General features: G+C 52.0%; 1 protein-coding gene across 3 annotated transcripts in view; it reads right to left on the reverse strand.

The window, feature by feature from the left end:
• The window catches only part of LOC138745403 (leucine-rich repeat and immunoglobulin-like domain-containing nogo receptor-interacting protein 1), a 157,802-nt gene that overhangs the window by 17,446 nt on the left and 118,566 nt on the right, over window positions 1-21,790 (reverse strand). For 2 of the 3 annotated variants that reach the window (XM_069902400.1, XM_069902399.1), the window contains exon 3: window positions 17,770-17,857. The gene's annotated coding sequence lies outside the window, so the exon portion shown is untranslated. Of the gene's footprint in view, window positions 1-5,641; window positions 5,721-17,769; window positions 17,858-21,790 lie in introns of those variants that run through there. The other variant, XM_069902401.1, reaches the window with a different exon arrangement.

Here is a 21,790-nt window from a genome sequence, read left to right on the forward strand (position 1 = left end):
ACAATCTCACTGGCTCTCCACTCAGCCCTGGTTCACCTGGACACCAGCAATAACAGCTCAGCTCTCAACACCATCAGCAAGCTTCAAAACCTGGGCATCAGCAACTGGATCCTTGACTTCCTCATCAGAAGCCCACGGTCAGTACAAATTGGAAACAACGTCTCCTCCTCACTGATGATCAACACAGGCGCACCTGAAGGATGCGGGCCTAGCCCACTGCTCTACTCACTCCAGCCCCATGACTGTGTGGCCAGGCCACAGTTGTCAGCGGAATCACAATGAGGAAGTGTACAGGAGATAGAGAGAGAGAGAGAGAGAGAGAGAGAGAGAGAGGTCACCTTGTTGAGTGGTGTCATATCAACAAACGCACTCAACATTAAATATGGAGCTGATTGTTGACTTCAGGAGAACACGAACTTGGCCTCATCAAGAGGGTCAGAAGTAGAAAGGATTGAGAACTTCAAATTCTTGGGTATCAGCATGTCTGAAGATCTATCCTGGGGCCTCCATGTCGATGCAATCACAAGGAAGGCTCGCCAGTGGCTGTGCTTTGTCTGGTATGGAGGTGCCTTCATGGACATCAGTCTCTATTCCATTGAAGTCGTCTACAGGGGAGATGGCTTAGGACAGCAGCCCCGATCCTCAAGGACCCTCACCACCAGATCATGCCCTCTTCACACTGCTACCATAGGAGGGAGCAGGAGGGAGGTCCAGGAGCCTGAAGACAAACACCCAGTGGTTCAGAAACAGCTTCGTCCTCTCCATTGTCAGATTCCTGAATGGACAATGAGCCACAGACACTGCCCTGCGTTCTCTCTCCTTTCCCACTAATTTACTTTTAAAAACATAATTCATAGCAATGTTTGCACTGCAACGAGGCCACAAGGCAACACATTTCCCAACATGTTCATGAAAATAAAATCTGTTTCTGAACCCCCCCTGAGCTCAATGAACCCCTCATTGACCCGAACCCCTTTATCGAGCTGAACCCCCTCATCTGGCTGAACCTCTTCATTGAGATGAACTCCCTCACCCAACTGAACCCCCTCATCGAGCTGAACTCCCTCATCCAGAAGAACCCCCTTAGCAAGCTGAACCCTGTCATCCAGCTGAATCCCCTCATCTGGCTGAACCCCCTCATCTGGCTGAACCCCTAATCAAGATGAACCCCCTCATTGAGCTGAACCTCCTCATCCAGCTGAACCCCCTCACCAGTGAACCCCCTCATCTGGCTGAACTCATCTGCAGGTAATTTAAATTCTACACTGATATTTACGTCGAGTTGCCCGACATTACTCTGCATGGAAATGGATTTTTTTTCAGCTTCCACCGTTATTTTGGAAGGTCCGATCACATGGGATCGAGGGTGAGCTGGGCAAGGGGATACAGAACTAGCTTGATGGGATGAGACAGAGGGTGGTGGTGGTGGAGGGGTGTCACTCAGACTGGAGGCCTGGATGTGCTGCAAGGGTTAGTATTGGATCCACTGTGGTTTGTTATCTGCACGGGAACGTCAATGGCACGGTGGGCAAGTTTGCAGATGACATTGGAATCTGTGGTGGAGTAGACACTGAAGGTTATCTACAACAACAATGGGATCCTAGTACCATAGAATATTACAGCACAGATAACAGGCCCTTTGGCCCTTCTAGTCTGTGGCATAATATCATTCCGCTAGTCCCATTGACCTGCACCCAGTCCATAACCCTCCAGACATCTCCCATCCATGTATCTATCCAATTTATTCTTAAAACTTTAGAGTGAGCCCTGATTTACCATCTTGATCAACAGCGTCAGTGTGGGGGTGGGGGAGAGGAATGGCAGATGGAGGTTCATTCAGATTAATGGGAAGTGTAAGTCAAACTTTCAGAATTCAGAAACACAAAAGCTGCGGATTCTAGAATTTTAAGCGAAGAATCTCTGGAGGAAATTAGTGGGTCAGACAGCATCCATGGGCAGTCATTGTCTCAGGTCTGCTTGAAGAAGGGCTCAGGCATGAGACGTCAGCGATAGATCTTTGTCTCCTATAGATGCTTAAAAGACCAGCTGAGTTAGTTCCCCCAGCATTTCGGTGCTTTTACCCCTTTGATGAAGATCCAGATGAAATGATAGAGAGGGAAAGAAAATGGCAAATTCGAAAACTACCTCTCAATCTCTCTCCCACATAAGTGCACAGAGACACACACACACACACACACACACACACACACACACACACACACGCGCGCGCACGCAATTATTTATGCTGACAGACACAGACACACAGGATACAAACACAGGGCATATGCACAGAAATGTACACACACATACACCCACAAAGGGTAGAGACAATCACATATAACAGACATCATATGCATGAATACATGCACAGACATAGAAGCCAGACACATAACCACACAGACATAGACTTGCAGGACCCACACAGAAGAGGACACACAGTATTGGCACACAATCACATGCACACAATGTAGTCAGATACACTGTGACACACACACATGCACACACATACACATATGTTTGGGACACACGGACACACACACACACGGACACACACAGACACAAGGATACACATGCACACACAGACACACATGCACATGGACACACATGCACACAGACACACATGCACACAGACACACCTGCACACAGACACACATGCACACTCGTACACACACAGACTCACGTGCACATGGACACATATGCACACGGACACACATGCACACACATGTGCGCGCGCACACGAGACACACATGCACACGGACACACATGCACCCACAGACACACGGACACACACACGTACACACGGTGGAGCGGTGAGGGAGCTGCCCACAGAAACACGGTGGAGCGTGAGGGAGCTGCCCACAGACACACGGTGGAGCGGTGAGGGAGCTGCCCACAGACACATGGTGGAGCGGTGAGGGAGCTGCCCACAGACACACGGTGGAGCGGTGAGGGAGATGCCCACAGACACATGGTAGAGCGGTGAGGGAGCTGCCCACAGACACAGGGTGGAGCGGTGAGGGAGCTGCCCACAGACACACGGTGGAGCGGTGAGGGAGCTGCCCACAGACACACGGTGGAGCGGTGAGGGAGCTGCCCACAGACACAGGGTGGAGCGGTGAGGGAGCTGCCCACAGACACACGGTGGAGCGGTGAGGGAGCTGCCCACAGACACACGGTGGAGCGGTGAGGGAGCTGCCCACAGACACACGGTGGAGCGGTGAGGGAGCTGCCCACAGACACACGGTGGAGCGGTGAGGGAGTTGCCCACAGACACACAGTGGAGCGGTGAGGGAGCTGCCCACAGACACACGGTGGAGCGGTGAGGGAGCTGCCCACAGACACACGGTGGAGCGGTGAGGGAGCTGCCCACAGACACACGGTGGAGCGGTGAGGGAGCTGCCCACAGACACACGGTGGAGCGGTGAGGGAGCTGCCCACAGACACACGGTGGAGCGGTGAGGGAGCTGCCCACAGACACACGGTGGAGCGGTGAGGGAGCTGCCCACAGACACACGGTGGAGCGGTGAGGGAGCTGCCCACAGACACACGGTGGAGCGGTGAGGGAGCTGCCCACAGACACACGGTGGAGCGGTGAGGGAGCTGCCCACAGACACACGGTGGAGCGGTGAGGGAGCTTCCCACAGACACGGTGGAGCGGTGAGGGAGCTGCCCACAGACACACGGTGGAGTGGTGAGGGAGCTGCCCACAGACACACGGTGGAGCGGTGAGGGAGCTGCCCACAGACACACGGTGGAGCGGTGAGGGAGCTGCCCACAGACACACGGTGGAGCGGTGAGGGAGCTGCCCACAGACACACGGTGGAGCGGTGAGGGAGCTGCCCACAGACACACGGTGGAGCGGTGAGGGAGCTGCCCACAGACACACGGTGGAGCGGTGAGGGAGCTGCCCACAGACACACGGTGGAGCGGTGAGGGAGCTGCCCACAGACACACGGTGGAGCGGTGAGGGAGCTGCCCACAGACACACGGTGGAGCGGTGAGGGAGCTGCCCACAGACACACGGTGGAGCGGTGAGGGAGTTGCCCACAGACACATGGTGGAGCGGTGAGGGAGCTGCCCACAGACACACGGTGGAGCGGTGAGGGAGCTGCCCACAGACACACGGTGGAGCGGTGAGGGAGCTGCCCACAGACACACGGTGGAGCGGTGAGGGAGCTGCCCACAGACACACGGTGGAGCGGTGAGGGAGCTGCCCACAGACACACGGTGGAGCGGTGAGGGAGCTGCCCACAGACACACGGTGGAGCGGTGAGGGAGCTGCCCACAGACACACGGTGGAGCGGTGAGGGAGCTGCCCACAGACACACGGTGGAGCGGTGAGGGAGCTGCCCACAGACACACGGTGGAGCGGTGAGGGAGCTGCCCACAGACACAGGGTGGAGCGGTGAGGGAGCTGCCCACAGACACACGGTGGAGCGGTGAGGGAGCTGCCCACAGACACACGGTGGAGCGGTGAGTGAGCTGCCCACAGACACAGGGTGGAGCGGTGAGGGAGCTGCCCACAGACACAGGGTGGAGCGGTGAGGGAGCTGCCCACAGACACATGGTGGAGCGGTGAGGGAGCTGCCCACAGACACACGGTGGAGCGGTGAGGGAGATGCCCACAGACACATGGTAGAGCGGTGAGGGAGCTGCCCACAGACACAGGGTGGAGCGGTGAGGGAGCTGCCCACAGACACACGGTGGAGCGGTGAGGGAGCTGCCCACAGACACACGGTGGAGCGGTGAGGGAGCTGCCCACAGACACAGGGTGGAGCGGTGAGGGAGCTGCCCACAGACACACGGTGGAGCGGTGAGGGAGCTGCCCACAGACACAGGGTGGAGCGGTGAGGGAGCTGCCCACAGACACACGGTGGAGCGGTGAGGGAGCTGCCCACAGACACACGGTGGAGCGGTGAGTGAGCTGCCCACAGACACAGGGTGGAGCGGTGAGGGAGCTGCCCACAGACACAGGGTGGAGCGGTGAGGGAGCTGCCCACAGACACAGGGTGGAGCGGTGAGGGAGCTGCCCACAGACACACGGTGGAGCGGTGAGGGAGCTGCCCACAGACACATGGTGGAGCGGTGAGGGAGCTGCCCACAGACACACGGTGGAGCGGTGAGGGAGCTGCCCACAGACACACGGTGGAGCGGTGAGGGAGCTGCCCACAGACACACGGTGGAGCGGTGAGGGAGCTGCCCACAGACACACGGTGGAGCGGTGAGGGAGCTGCCCACAGACACACGGTGGAGCGGTGAGGGAGCTGCCCACAGACACACGGTGGAGCGGTGAGGGAGCTGCCCACAGACACACGGTGGAGCGGTGAGGGAGCTGCCCACAGACACACGGTGGAGCGGTGAGGGAGCTGCCCACAGACACACGGTGGAGCGGTGAGGGAGCTGCCCACAGACACACGGTGGAGCGGTGAGGGAGCTGCCCCCGGACAGCCACCCCCCTCACTGCAGACTCTCCCACAGCGGTTCCAGGGCAGGGATCCGCAGCGCTGCGATGTGAGGAGAATCCTGAACGCAGCTCCCAGAGCCGCGGAGCCGAACGCCGAGGGCTGCAGCCGCCCGGTGGCCGGGAAGCGGGGCGAGGAACCCGGGGCTGCGGCAGAAGCGGCCGCCCGCACACACTTACCCTTCCGAGGGCCCCCGGGGATCCTAATTCATCGCCGGCTGCAGGCTGGCCGGCGACCCCGGCACCGGAGCGAGGAGGAGGGAGCAGGGCCGAGCGGCGGGGACCATGGCAGTGCGAGGGAGCGGAGCCGGCACGAACTCCCCCGGCCCCGCAGCCCTGTCCGCCCGCTCCGACACGGGCAGCGCCCGGCCAGCGGTCCGTCGGCAGCGCGGAGCTCCGCCCAAGGCGAGCGGGTCCGCGAGGGGGAGGACGAGGGAGCGCCGGTGAGGGAGCCCCTCACTGTGGGAGGGGTGGTGAGGAAGCGTCACACTGTGGGAGAAGCGGTGAGGGAGCCCCGCACTGTGGGAGGGACGGTGAGGGAGTGTCACACCGTGGGAGAGGCAGTGAGGGAGCGTCACACCGTGGGAGGGTCAGTGAGGGAGCGTCACACTGTGGGACAGACTGTAAAGGAGCGTCACACCATGGGAGAGGCGGTGAGGGAGCCTCTCACTGTGGGAGGGGTGGTGAGGAAGCATCACACTGTGGGAGAAGCAGTGAGGGAGCCCTGCACTGTGGGAGGGGCAGTGAGGGAGTGTCACACCGTGGGAGAGGGAGTGAGGGAGCTCCGTGGTGTGACCGGGGCAGTGAGGGAGCTCTGCCCTGTGATTGGAGCAGTAGGGAGCTGTGACGGGCAGTGAGGTTGCTGTGACCAGGCGGTGAGGGAACTGTGACCAGGGCAGTGAGGGAGCTGTGACGGGTCGGTGAGGGAGATCTGCCCTGTGATTGGGGCGGTGAGGGAGCTGTGACCAGGCAGTGAGGGAACTGTGACCTGTAACTGGGGTGGTGAGGAAGCTATGACCAGGTGGTGAGGGAACTGTGACCTGTGACCGGGGCAGTGAGGGAGCTTTGCCCTGTGATTGGGGCGGTGAGGGAGCTATGATGGGGCGGGTGAGGGAGCTCTGCCCTGTGACCGGGGCGATGAGGGAGCTGTGACCAGGCGGTGTGGGAGTTGTGCCGTGACCGGGGCGGTGAGGGAGCTCTGCCCTGTGACCGGGCGGTGAGGGAATTGTGACCTGTGACTGGAGCGGTGAGGGAGCTGTAATCAGGTGGTGAAGGAGCTCTGCCCTGTGAAGGGGTGGTAAAGGAGCTGTGACCAGGTGGTGAGGGAGCTGTGCCCTGTGACTGGGGCAGTGGTTGTAATTCACAAGGCACTTTGCACCAATGTGGAATTAAACATAGATGTTCTCTGGCAGTTTGCACTCAGTGTTCTCAACCACTGCCCTTGAACATCAAATGATGGACATCGTGGATGAGGCCAAAGACACACCAATGAGCCCATGGCACCGGCCAAGCAATAAAGGGGAGCGATTCAATAGCACATACAGAAAGGGAATTGAAAAGGGAACAAGTGGAAGCCAAATATTCCAGAATACTGAATCTTTAGTATGGAATCAGAGCCAAGAGGGTTAGAACGTGAGGACGTCACAACTTGTGGAGCTCCTGTTCAGCAAAGGGAAGGAAACACTGGTAGGAGGTTTCTCCAGGTGCCCAAACAGGGCACAGAGTGAACCAGGAGGGGTGAGGGGCTGTTAACACAGGGACAAATCATGGCCATTTCAAGCTGCAGGTGGAATGGGCAAAGTCTAATACCTGGCAGAAGCCCTGAAGAGGCTTCATCAAGTGGAAGAGATTGACGTTGTGGATGAGGGTGTGGAGGAGCCAACCGGGGAATGGGACAGGAGAAACTCAAGAGGTCACACAAGGTCCCTTATACAGCAAAGGTAACAATACAGAACCAACGTTTCGGGCTCGAGGTCGGGAAAATATCCGCAGGCGCCCGAACAAAATGGTGGGGGGGGAAGGAGCACTGTCCCACAGGCAGGAGGCAATAGGTGGATAAGGGAGGGAGGGCACAGCAGCAAACAGGGGGAGGAGGATGGCTCTGTGAATGAAGAGGGAAGGTGTGGACAGCTGGAGGGACGGGGAAGAGAGGGAGAACAGGGAGTGGGTTAACATAAGCTGGAGAAGTCGGTGTTAATGCCATCCGATTGGAAAGGGCCTAGATGGAAAATTAGGTGCTGCTCCTCCAATTTTTGGGTGGCCTGGGTTCGACAGGATACGAGGCCATGGACAGACATGTCAGCGCGGGAGTGGGGCACAGAATTGAAATAGTTGATGTGGACAGAGCAAGGGTGCTCAGTGAAGTGACCTCCCTATCTGCGCCCATTCTCTCCGATGTAGAGGAGTCCACAACGAGAGCACTGGATGCAGTAGATGGCTCCCCCGGATACACAAGTGAAACGTTGCTTCACTTGGAAGGACTGTTTGGGAATGGTGGTGAGAGTGTGGGTGCAACTGTGGCACTTGCCTGTGGCTGCAGGGGAAGATACTGAAGGGGCGATTGGTGGGAAGGGATGAGTGGATGAGGGAGTCACGGAGGGAGTGGTTTCTATGGAGGATACAGAGGGGAGGGGAGGGAGAGATGTGTCTGGAGTTGAGATCATGTTGTAGATAGCAGAAGTGTGTTGATTCAGTCCAATCTGAAACCAGGGACGAGGTGTGAGCTGGTGAAAGGGCTGTGGGCACCACATGGATTGACATGGCAGTTAACAAAAGTGACTCCATCGTTCCAGACAAATCCCTTGAAGGCACAGAAATTGAGGTCCAGTGTGGGGAACAAACCAAGATCAAAGGAGAAGGCTGCATTGCATTAAAGAGCTAAACATGCTCTGTCAGAGGGATTCAGTGGCTCGCGCAGCATCAGTGGGAGAACAAGGTGAAGGGGTTTGTCTCGAAATAGCGACCATTCCTTCTCTCCCACTGATGCTGTGCGAACCACTGAGTTCCTCTGGCAGAGTGTGTTTATTCCAACATCTGCCACCTGTATGTCTCTCGCATTAAAGAGCGGTGACCCTGAGCGCTGGGGGCAGCTGCCAACTCCAAAGAAATACCAAGATATTGAGAAGAAAATGCATGTGAGAGGAATCTGGCAAAAAACATAAATATAAGTGAAAAGTGTTCCTGCAGATATTTACATTTTTTAACAATTTAGACATACAGGCATGGTAACAGGCCTTATCAGCCCACGAGCCCGTACTGCCCAATTACACCTGATTGACCTACAACCCCCAGTACGGGTGGGAGGAAACGAGCCCCACAAGTACACGGGGAGAACGTACCAACATGTTACAGACAGCGTGGGATTCGAACCCAAGACTCGGTTCCTGCCACTATAACAGCACTGGGTTAACCGCAACGCCAGCCGTGCTGCCTCGTCAAAGAGAAAAAGCGGCGGGTCTGTTATAGATTGTGACAGAGAAATTAAATTAGGCATAAGGAATTAGAACAGAAATTGAAGACGTAATGTGCCTGACTTCACAGACGACATGAGCCAGCCATCCCACCCAGCCCGCTCCTGCCGGCCAGATGATACATGCACCACCAGATTCAAGGACTGTTCCTTCCCCATTGATTTCCAGCTGCACTGTACAACAAAGATTTTGCTTCCTGAACACTTTTGGGTTTATTTTGAGCAGCTGATCACGAAAATCACTGTAACATTTTCCTATCATGTACCATTTTTTAGATCTAACCTATTGTGATTTTCTGACATATTTTAAGTCTACCTGTATACCTGTATAATGCCCACAAAGCCAGCGTTTTAGGTCAGTCCAAGCATGCCTGGCTACTGTAAGGTAAAACATCATGAGATGGGAATGTGTAGGGAGTTACCCTGTACAGGGCAGTAACAAGAAGGGGAGGTGTCCTTGTACTCCTGTTAGGTAAAGCATCATGAGATGGGAATGTACAGGGCTGTAACAAGATGTGAATGCATCCTTGTACTTACAAGATAAGAGAGACATTGATGGATTGAGAGGCAGGAAGCTAGCAGGGAAAGGATAGCAACAGTTTTAGTCATTGGACAAGTAATGATATGATGATGTTCTAAGCACATATCCAAGGGTATAAAAAATCACCATTTTGCTGATAACGGCAGAATGCATTCTCCGACTAACATGGTTAGTCGCAAGTGTTACAATCCGGTAATAAAGAACAAAGAACCCTGATTTCGACTCAGCCTGGTGTTTGTCTCACTCATTCATGAACAAAGCAGACCTAACAGTATGCACGCAGTATAGGTGCTATGTAAATGCTGTCTTAGACCTGGGTCTGCTTGCAAGGCATTGAGAGATGTTGAGAATTTTCTTGGCAACTACAGAGCACCAAACTATATCCAGCTGATCGACAACGTGCTTCAAGGAGTCCAAACTATGAATTGCAACATGTCATTGAGAATTCATTTTCTGCATTCGCACTTGGACTCCTTCCCCGCTGATCTCAGTGACGAACACGGTGAAAGGTTTCACCAGGACATTGCAACCATGGAAAAGCGGGATCAGGGCAACCGGAATCCATCACTGCCGGCCGACTATTGTTGGACACTGACATGAGAGGCATCAGATGCTGAGCACAAATGAAAATCGGCGGCAAAACATATTTAGGTCGGTTGAACTAATGCAATGGGTCAGCATCGTTATCTGTTTAAACAGGCCAAATTCAATCAAAGTTAATTTCATGTTTCTCTAACTTCCTACGTGATTCTGTAAATCTGAAACTATCTTTTGTGTTCAGCCTGAAGTTCTCCATCATAATCCTGAATTTTTTTTTCAGGGAGCAAACCTTTTGAATAAATGTGTTGTTCAGCGATGTTGAACAGACCCCTCATCAATAAACCAATGCTGCACTGGTAGAAGTGAGCCTTTTCTCGACTTTTGTTTCATTTTGCACAGTCTGTTGTACTTAAGTACATAAAAAGGTAAAGGTTCCGTTATTGTCATGTAACACTACATTTAGAATGTAACAAGCGTGAAATTCTCTAACTTTCGTCCACCGTAAGGCAGACAGAGAGTCGCCATCTTGCCCAGCGCCCCTCACAGAAAAAATACAGCACCTGGTGTTCTGTGCGGTCTCCCCTCCAAATACTGACCAGGCCTGAGCCTGCTTAGCTTCCGAGATCAGACAATCTCAGGCGTATACATGTATACATTGACCTGCCTGGATAGCATCCAAAATGAAGTTATTCACTGTATCTTGGTACATGTAAAGCAAAAGAAGATGCAGAAAAGCTCCAGTGATAGCAGGGAACAACAAGCCCAGTGAGAATGAGAAATAATGTGAAATGAGAGAAACATGATCGACTGCAGGTGCTGCGATTGTAGTAAAAGCTCCGAACTCAGAGGAACTTGGCTGGACTCTTCAGCATGTATAGGAGTCAAAGATATATTGTCGATGTTTCGGGCCTGAGCCCCTCTTCAAGGAAAACTCAGAAAAGGCAGAAGCAGGAAATCTCAGAAACTCTCAGAATTCAATCAATGGGGGAGGAATCCAGACCAACAAAAGGTGTTAATTGGATGTGATCAGGGACTAGGTAGAAGTTATCATGTCTGTGCGAAAGGAGACAGGGAATGGAGAGATGGGGGGGAGGGGGGGGTTTAACGAAAGCCAGAGAAGTCAATATTAATGTCCATGTAAATGGTGAGAGGTTGCAGATTCTAAGTTATAGAAGGAATTGGGAGTCCCAGTGCATGACAAGTGAGCAGGAACTGTACATAATCAGGGACGTTCAGAGATTATTATTGTTCCTTATGTTGGGGAATTAAAGACCAAAATTAAGACGTTACATAAGGGATTGATGAGACCATATCTGGAGCATCATGTACAGGATTATCTGTGGAGTGATGCGAATGGATTGGAAGTGGTTCAGAGTGGGACCTGGAACGAGCACATTAATCCATGAAGAAAGGCATAATTGACAGGCTGGACAGGAGAGGATACTCCTTCTGGTGGGAGAATCCAGAACTAGGGGCAACTGATGAAGAATGGGGGGCTGCTGGTCAAAGGTGGAGAGGAAGGAGAACCCTTCCTCACAGAGGCTGGTGAGTCTTTGGAATTCTTCCTCAAATGGTGGAGGAAGGTCTGGGAACAGTTTTAGGAAAAGGGTCATGATGAGCAAAGGGAGAAAGGTCATTGGAGGTAGTGGTGTGGTGCTGAGTTTCAATCCCCTCACGATTGGAGGAGAAAGATGAGGGATTATCACTGGCTCTCCACTCAGCTCTGGAGCACTCAAACTTACGGCTGCTTTTCATAGACCACAGCTCAGCCTTCCCTCCGTGCTAGTCAACAAGCTCTAAACTCTGGGTCTCTGCGACTGATCCCTGACTTCCTCGGTCAGTACGGATCAGAAACAACGTCTCCTCCTCACGAGTAAATCACAAAGATTTGTTGACACTGTGGGAGAAGTTAAAACACAAAAAGCTGGAGAAACTCAGCAGGTCATACACGATCAACACAGGTGCTCCTCAAGGATGCGTTCTTAGCTCTCTGCTCTTCTCGCTCCACTCCCATAACTGTGAGGCCAGGCACAATTCCAATGCTATCTACAAATTTTCCGATGACGCCACGGTTATTGGCAGAATCACAGATGGCAATGAGGAAGCGAACAGGAGGAAGACAGATCATCTGGCTGAGTGGTGTCATAATAACAACAAGGTTAGCAAAATTCAAGGAGATGAATGTGGACCAGGAGGAAGTCAGGAGAACATGACCCAATGCTCATCGAGGGCTCAGCAGTGGAGAGGGTCGACCTTGAATTCCTGTGTATCAGCGTCTCCGAGGATCTGTCCTGGAGCCTCCATGTCGATGCCGTCATGAAGAAGGCTCCCCAGCGGCTGTATATCGTGAGGTGTTTTGAGGAGATTCGGACTGTCACCAAAGACTCTCAGAAACTTCTACAGGTGGACCGTGGAGAGCGTTCTGGCTGGTTGCATCATTGCCTAGTACGGAGGTGCCATCACTCAGCACAATAAAAATTCCAGAGGGTGGTTAACCTGGCCTGCGACATCTTGGGGACCAGTCTTCACTCCTTCAAGGACATCTACAAGAGACGGTGTCTTAAGAAAGCAGCCTCCATCCTCAAGGACCCCTCCACCACCCAGGGCTGGGCCTCTTCACTCTGCTACTATCAGGAAAAAGGTACAGGAACCTGAAGACGAGCTCCCAGAGGCACAAGGATAACTTCTTCCCCACTGCCATTAGATTCCTGAATGGACAATGAACCACAGACACTGCCTCACTTTGACTTTCTCTTGCACAATTTAAATATTTTTAAGGTGGTTTATATCAATATTTGCCCTGTAACGCTGCTGCAAAACAACAAATTTTGTGATGTTCATGACAATAAATTCTGATTCTAAGTGTGGAAGCCAAGTCGGTAAGGTCCATGGGCTTAATGGCACATTGTGGCCTTCTCTACATCAGAGAGACTGGGCGCAGACTGGGAGATTGCTTCGTTGAGGACCTTTGCTCCGTCCATAGTCCACACCAGTGACAGGGATCTCCCAGTGGCTGACCATTTCAATTCTATGTCCCTCTCCCACAGTCACATCTGTCCCACCAAGACCACCCGTAAATTGGAGGAACAACACTTAATTTTCCATCTGGGCCCTCTCTAGCTGGTTGGCATTGACATTGACTTCTCCGATTTCTGCCAGTCCACTCTCCAATCTGCCTCCCTTCCCTTGACCCTTTCCCTTTGCGTTCATTTTTCCATCCCCTTCCTTCTCCATTCACAGAGCCATCCCCTCCCCCTGTTTGCTGCTGTGCCCTCCCTCCCTTATCCACCTATTACCTCCTCTCTGTGGGACCGTGCTCCTCCCCCTCACCCCACCGTTTTGTTCGGGCACCTGTCAACATTTTCCCACTCCTTGATGACGAGCTCAAGCCCGAAACGTTGGTTCTGTATCTCTATTTTTGCTATACAAAGGGCACAGTTTGACCTGCCGAGTTTCTCCAGCGTCGTTTTTTTACTTCAACCATGGTGTCTGCAGACTCTCGAGTTTTACTGCTGTTGAGAGGGCACATGACTCTGCATTAACCCATGCTCAGCTTGTACTGGGAGGGTGTGTTGAGCAGTGTGGGGACCACATTACTCTGTGTCTAATCCAGCCGCTGGCCTTTGGCAGTGCGACGTGCTGTAGTTGATTAGCTACGTTGTTGGAATCAGCCTTTCAGACTCATTAGGGCAGGGAATCAATGGGCTTCTGACCTTGATTGATTTGCTGCTGTTAAAAACGAACACGCTGAGGAAATCCCATCCTCTGATGAGGAGCAGAACCAAGGGTCAGTGGCACCAGGTGGTACGAAGAGCTTCATCTCATCTGGTGATGATACTTTGATGAAGGACTCAAGCCTGAAACGTTACTGATTTATCTTTAAATCCTTTTAGACATACAGTAGGTTAACAAGCCATTCAGCCCACGAGTCCATGCTGTCCAATTTATACCCAATTAACCTCCAACCCCCGGTACAGTGGGAGGAACCCGGAGACACGGGGAGAACGTAAAAACTCCTTACAGACAGCGTGGGATTCGAACCCTGTCCCAATCGCTGGTGCTGTAAAGGCGTTGTACAAACCACACGCAAACCAAGCCTCCCTTTGCTAAATATCTTTCAGCACATCTGAAATCTGCCATTAGACCTGGGATTGTACTTAGATTCGGATTTCAGATTTATTATGAGAACATACGTGACATCACATACAACCCTGAGATTCCTTTTTACCGTGGACGAGATAGAATTATCACTAATTGGTTGTGCAAAAAAAACTGTATACAGGTAAACAAATAAAGGAATGTCAACAAACTCCAAGAAAAAGAGAGAAAAATCAATGAAGTGCACGACAGAGTCCTTAAACGAGTCCCTGATTGAGTTTGTTGTTGAGGAGTCCGAGGTGGAGCCCCCTCCAGCAGCTGTTCCTGAACCTGGCACCGATACCTCTTTCCTGATGGCAGCACCGAGAACTGCCTTCAGTCACTTTGTTTACATTTCTTTATTTGCCTACAGGTGTACGTTGTGAACGTTTTTTTTGCTTCATCATTTAGTGGTAATTCTGCCGCACCCTCCGGTGAAAGAATGACAGGGTTGGATATGATGTGACAATAAATCTGAATCTGAAGGACGACCTCCAGAGATCAGTTCTGGCGAAAGGTCAGTGGAGGGAAATATTACCTTCTTTGTTGTAATCTCCCCAAATCCTTAGGGAACCTGAGAGAGTCCAGAGGAAGTGTGAGGGGAGGGGACACAGTGGGTAGACCTACTGCCTCACAATGTCAGAGGCCCAGATTCAATCTTGGCCCTGGGCATTGACTGAGTGGAGTTTGCATGTTCTCCCTGGGTGCTCTGGATTCCTCCCACTTCCTAAAGATGTCCATCAATGGCTGCTGTAAACATGAGTGTGAGAAACTGAGGGTTATGTGGCACTGGAGCAGGATTAGTGTTAATGGGGCAGGATGGACAGTACTCACCAAGGTCGTGATAATCACAAATCTTACACGGTTAATAAATAGGAGATGAAGACAACAACCCCCTCCCTTGATGTCAGGTTCGAGACTGTCAGAGGAGGGTGGAACTTGCTCTCCGGTCTGCTACAGTGGTGTAGGTGGAGATAATCGATAATTTTGAACTTATGGGGGGTCAACATCCCCAGTAACTTGCCCTGCTCTACCTACATTCACATAATGGCCACAGAAGTGCACCAGCACCTCGGGGTCCTTAGAAGTCTGAGGAGACTTGACATGTCCCAGAACAACTTCCACCATTTAAAGCAACCTATCAGGGTATGTGGCTGCGAGGGACGGGAACTGCTTCGCCCAAGTCCAGAAGGAACTGTAGAAGGGTTCTACACAGACCTGTGGAGGGACAGAGGCAGGTTGAGGGTGGGGAAGACTGGGCAGATGGAGTGTAATGTGGGAAAACAGGAGGTTGTCCTCTGGAGGAAGGACAGTGTAGCAGACCGGAGAGCAAGTTCCACCCTCCTCTGGCAGTCTCGAACCTGACATCAAGGGAGAGGGTTGTTGTCTCCATTTTAATAACCGTGTAAGATTTGTGATTAGTAGCGAGGCTACAACGTGTCAGTGTACAAGGAGGTTTGGGCCCAACTGCTTGAAATACTAAATGTAATGATGCAGCACGAGGAGGGCAGGGAGAATGTCGGTCTTACTTGCAAGGGCCATGGAGCACAAGAGCAGGGAAGGATTGATGCAGCTTTGCAGTGCCCTGGTGAGACTGGACATAGTTCTGGTCTCTACACTGGAGAGGGGGTTCAGTAGGTTGGGGCTGAACTCTGGAAGAGATGATCTTACTGAAACATACAAAGATTCTGAGGGGGTTAGAAATGGAGAAGAGGAGGGAATTCCACCCCCCCCTCACCTAAAGCAGGTGAATGTCTAGAATGGAATTGTGGAAGTGCAGTCATGGAATAGACAGTGTGAGGTGGGCATCCAGACCGAGGGTCTCAGTCTCAGCCACAAGACAGAAGGGGGGCATTTCTACAGCTCTTTGCCAGACAGCTGCTTTGAGAAGTAGACATGAAGCACTGATGTAAATAATGTTGCTGCCACATGGGATATAAATAATGTTCTGGCCTCTGTGGGAGCTCCTCGATATAAAGGTGGCTGATAAACTGACCCAAAGTACGCTCATCAGGTACAGACTGCTCGCACTGTGCCCTGGGAAAGGGGCAGCGGGGCACCTCAATACCAGTTCAGCTCTGGCATCAATCAGTCGAGGAGCATTGATTGTTGGCTGTAGGCAGCTCAGCTAAGAGCTGAGAGGTATTGATTCATCAGAGGTTCCAATACATCATTGCAGCAAAAATACCTGCACGGTGTTGGGTAACTCCAACCCAAGCACAGTTGCTCATTGTTGACATTCTCTCATTGCCAGAGGTTGCTGGGTACAATTCTTTGCCTTGTGCCTCAGGCATGAGTTTGTTTCCTAGACCTGAAGGATTCAGTCAGGTCCACATCTGCACTGTAGCACCATGTGATCTGGTCAGAGGTGTAGGGACAGTTCCCACAGCTCTGATCCCCAAGAATTCCTGCTGATTCCTGCCATGAAGTCCAACATCTTCTCACCTGATGCCCAGATCCAAACAAAAAATCAATCCTCTTGACATAACTTTGTTGCACTAATATCTTGATTTGTACAGGAGACAGTCTGGGGCCTGTCCCAGAGACCCTGGGTACAGGAGACAGTCTGGGCCCTGTCCCATTGTCCCTGGGTACAGAAGAAGATCCAGGCCCCTTTCCATCATCCCTGGGTACAGTCTGGACCCTGGTTGTAAAACTTGCTTGAGGAACACCTCAGTTGGGGAAATGAATATGGAAGAGGGAAACCCCACCCTGCTCCACTCATATTTAATGTATTAATTAAATAAACAGTTGTTCGTGCCTTTAAATATTCTTGTGTAAATGCTCCCTGAGCAGCCTCTTGATTCTTGCGATAACTGACAGCAGATGCTTCTGACTAGAGGAACAATGTTCTATCCCCACTGGGGCCTCTTGCACTGACCCCAGAGACACATCCAGATACATACCCCAGATACTGTCCCCAGGTATACACCCCAGAAACAGTCCCCAGGTACACACCCCAGGTACAGTCCCCAGGTACATAGCCCAGGTGCATACCAAATGTACAATCCCCAGGTTCACACCCAATGTACAGTCCCCAGGTACACACCTCATATACAGTCCCCAATTACACACCCCCTGGTCCACGTACACACCTCAGGTACAGGCCCCAGGACCTCAGAGCTGATCCAGGCTGAGACCTGACCTTGATCTCGGTCCCCAGACTAGACCACAGATGTACTTCCAGGAGACATCTGGGCCCCAATCCCCGCATCGTGTTTGTGACAGCACTCGCCAGTCTTTGTCCTTGAGTGTTAACGAAGACAGCAAAATGGAACCAGCTCCATGCCAGCTCTCATCCTGTGTGTACATTCAGAGCAGCAATAGAGATGATGGGAAATTAAATGCACCTTCTGTCCCTCTGTTTGACAACTAGTACATTGCCCACCCTCCTGTCCTGCTGTCTCACCATTGGGACTCTGCTCACACCCTCTGTCACCCTGTCCATGGGACACAGCCCATCCCTCTATCCCTCTGTCCTCCTGTCTCCCAGTCCACGGGACACCTGCGGGGTACAATGTAGTGTGCAATCTGTCCTGCGGGTTACAATATAGTGAAAGAACCACAGCCATTGGCAGTTACAGGTAGCTCACGTCAGCGAAGAGGAACAGACATACTGACCTGCACAGAATGTTTGCCAAAAGCTGGTGTCTTCCACAGCCAAGAGGTGGCCCTTGCTCACAAAGACGTGGATGATCCCAAACATATACTGAAAGAGAAATGGACATGAATGTTAGATCGGAATCTCGATCTGGCTCTCCCACCCCCTTCTCCAGAGGGAGTCAGTTGACTACACCTCATCCCATCCCACCCCATCTCTTACTCCTCAATGATGGACCTGTGGGGAATACATTCCACCTCAGCGGATGGACCATGTTCCACTGCATCCAAACATCCAACCAGGAGGGAGCCGGACAGCTGCCCGGACAACATCCGATTCCAAGCACCTGCGCTCTCATTGAGGAGAATTTCTCTCCCTGACCCTACCCCTTCTAACCCCATCTCTGCTCTCTCTCTCCCCGACTGTTTCCTCTAACCCAGATGGCCTCTGTCTCATTGATTGGCCCTGCTCTTCCCATCCACTCCCTTCCTCCCACGACCTTTAGCTGCCCATATCGCCCAAATTTCAGCGTCTCCCTCCTTTCCTCTGCTGCAAGGCCACACACCAGGTAGTGCTGATACCTGACCTCGGGGGTGGAGTTTGCACGTTCTCTCTGTAACTGTGTGGCTTTCCCTTGGGTACCATATCCCCAATGGTAACCTGACTCTCAGTGTGGGTAAGTGGTAAGGGGATCCAAATGAGTGTGGCTGGGTAAAGATAACAGGAAGGGCATTAGGCATGATGGAAGTAAAACACGAGAATCTGCGGACACCATGGTAAAGTAAAACCACGACGCTGGGGATGTCAAACAGAGTCCTTTATACAGCAAAGATAAAATACATTACTGACGTTTCAGACCTGATGGGATTGCTTAGCATATAGCTGATGGGACGAATGGCCTCCACCTGATTTTACAGCCTCCTTCCAGCTTTTTCCTGCTTCCCCACTTTTCTTCCCTTCTCTCCCTTCATGTTTCCTGCTTACAAGTCAAGGTTATGGTCATCCAATTGGACAGGTACAACCTGATGAAACAGTGTTCTCCGGTCCTTGGTGCAAAACAAGCAGACACACAACCAGACAGAACACACATACTGACAAACAGTATATATGCAGGATGAGCTTTCATCTATACAAATAAGTAATTTTTTTTTGTACATGAGATTCTCAAATGGTTCGTGTGAGCAGTTTCTTTGGTGGGAAGAAGCTGTTCCTCAGCCTGGTGGTGCTGGCTCTGATCTTCCTGGATCTCTTCCCCGATGGGAGCAGTTGAAAGATGCTGTGTGCAGGGTGGAAGGGGTCCTCAGTGATTTTGCGCAGCCTCTTCAGACAACAATCCCGATAGATCACGTCGATGGGGGGGCGGAGGGAGACTCCAGTGATCCTCTCTGCCACTCTTATGGTCCTGGGAATTGACCTCCGATCCATTTCTCTGCAGCAACCGTACCACACTGTGATGCAGTGGAGAAAGTTGACATGATGGTGGCGGGTAGCCTTTCCCGCTTCAGTCAACTCAGTAAGTGCAGTCGCTGTTCACCTTCCTGACAAGTGAGGAGATGTTGAGTGTCCACAATAGATCACCAGTTAAGTGAACCCCAAGGAATTCTCGTACCTTCCTTCCAGCATTTTTTCCTCTGTCCGTTCAGTCCCCACGTTCTTGTGTTCAGTGAAAGAAAAACAGAATGAATGGAGGAGAGGGGGCGACAAACAGACAGCGCAGTAGGGAAACAGGACAAAGACCCAGAAATGGTGGGGAGCTGTTGGACAGGTGTACCGTGGAGAGCATCCTAACCGGCTGCTTCATTGGTACAGAGTCGCCAATGCACAGGACAGGAACAAGTTACAGAGATTTGTGAACTTGGCCTGCGACATCACGGGCACCAGTCTTCACTCCATCGAGGACATCTACAAGAGGTGGTGTCTCAAGAAAGCAGCTTCTATCCTCAAGGACCCCCACTACCCAGGCCTTGATGAAGGCCTCTTCACTCTGCTACCATCAGGCAGGAGATACAGGAGCCTGAAGGCGAGCGCCCAGCGGCACAAGGACAGCTTCTTCCCCTCCACCATCAGATTGCTGAATGAACAATGAACCTCAGACATGGCCTCACTTTCTCTCTTCTTTTGCACTAATATATTTATTAAAAAATATAATTTACAACAATTTTGCCCCTGTGACGCTCTGCAAAATGACAAATTTCATGACATTCAAGACGATAAATTCTGATTTTGAACAGAGTGTGGGAACAGCAAACACCAGAGGACACCTGTACAAAGTGAAGGGAAGGAAGTTTCAGGGAGACAACGGGGGTAAGTTTTGTTTTACGCAGAGAATTCAGGGGGCCTGGAATGCCTTGCCGAGGATGGTGGTGGAGGCTGAAACATTAGGGGCATTTAAGAGACTCTTAGACAGGCACATGGTTGGAAGAAAAATAGAGGGTTACAAGAGGTCTCTGACTAACTGGGGTCCTCAGGATTTCACAAGGCAGCCCTTGGCTTCCAGCATAAATGCACCTTGTCCATACTCTCCTCATAACTACTGCCCTCCATCCTGGCAAATCTCTTCTGCATTCTCTCTTCTGCCACCACATCCTTCCTGGAGTGTGGTGACCAGAACTAGACCAATTTCCATTCAGCCTGGCCACCATGCTTTGTACAAATGCCACGTGACGTCCCATGAGGTGCCGGAGGGGCGCCCCAGTGAGTTACTTCAAAGGGAAGAGGGTAGATAGTTGGAGGAAAGAAAACAGAGGAAAGTGAAGGGAGGGAGAATGGGCAGTGGGCTGGAGAAACCGGAGGTCGATATTAATGCTGTCTGGTTGGAGAGAGCCCAGATGGAAAATCAAGTGTTAATCCTCCAATGTACTGGTGGTCTTGGTGGGACAGTACATGAGGCCACAGACAGACATGTCAGCAGGGGCGTGGGGTTATGTATCTTTACCTTTGCTAGATAGAGTTGAAAGGGCTGGCCACTGGGAGTTCCTTGTCATTGATGCAGACAGAGTGAAAGTGCTCAGTGAGGTGATCTCCCTTATCCACCTATTATCTCCTGCCTGTGGGACTCTGCTCCTCCCCCCCACCATTTTGTTCAGGTGCCTGTCTACATTTTGCTTATACCTTGATGAAGGGCTCAAGCCCGAAACGTTGCTTCTGTATCTTTATCTTTGCTACATAAAGGACACTGATGGACCTGCCGAGTTTCTCCAGCTTGTGTTTACATGCTACATTCAACATCCCGGCCTATGAAGGCAGACCTGCCAAATGCCTTCTTCTCGATACTGACAGTGGAATGAAGCAGAGGGAGACGGCAGGGGCGCCCAGCGGGTGGTGAGACAACATACTGTATGTGGAGAGAGCAGAAGTCAGTCAGAGAAACAACGCACACGGCCATAAATGTTGAGCAGACAGAAAAAGGAGCGGAAGGGGGTCAGTGTGCCAGGGAGTACGCACAGGTTCGGAGACACAGCCCTGTCTGAGATATGGCACATGTTGTACAATGGATCCAGAGAAAGACAACACAGTGGGAGGCAGGAGCAGAGAAGTTACCACACGGCGGGGAAAGGTCAGAGAGACAAAACAGGGCTGTAGAGCGCATCGAAAGAACCAAAGACTTGTTGATCCAAACCAAGGCTTTTATTAACTAAAAGACTGGAGCATATCACAAGTAGGTCGACCAGTCCAGATGACCTGGTCTGGCTAGGAGCCATCCTTTAAGACCTGCCAGTAGGTGTGGCCACACTCTCAGCCAATCACAGTCATCCTACACTACCATCTGTACCTATACGCATTGGTGATAGAATCTGTACTATCACAAGGGCAAAAGGCAGCTCACAGGATAAACCAGGCTCAGGGGAGAAAGCTCTGTTCGTTACGGAGCAGAGACACATCCCAGCATGGGGAACAAGGCCTGAAAAAGAGCAAAGCACCGTGACACAGGGCAGAGGACGCCCCCACCCCACCCCCCCAACCCTCCGCCACCCAAGAAATCTCAGAGCAGGAGAACAGCAGAGGGTGGACAGTCGGCAGACGCAGCACCAGTGGCCTCGA

This window comes from Narcine bancroftii, chromosome 11 (genome assembly GCF_036971445.1).
Source record: "Narcine bancroftii isolate sNarBan1 chromosome 11, sNarBan1.hap1, whole genome shotgun sequence".
NCBI lineage: Eukaryota > Metazoa > Chordata > Chondrichthyes > Torpediniformes > Narcinidae > Narcine > Narcine bancroftii.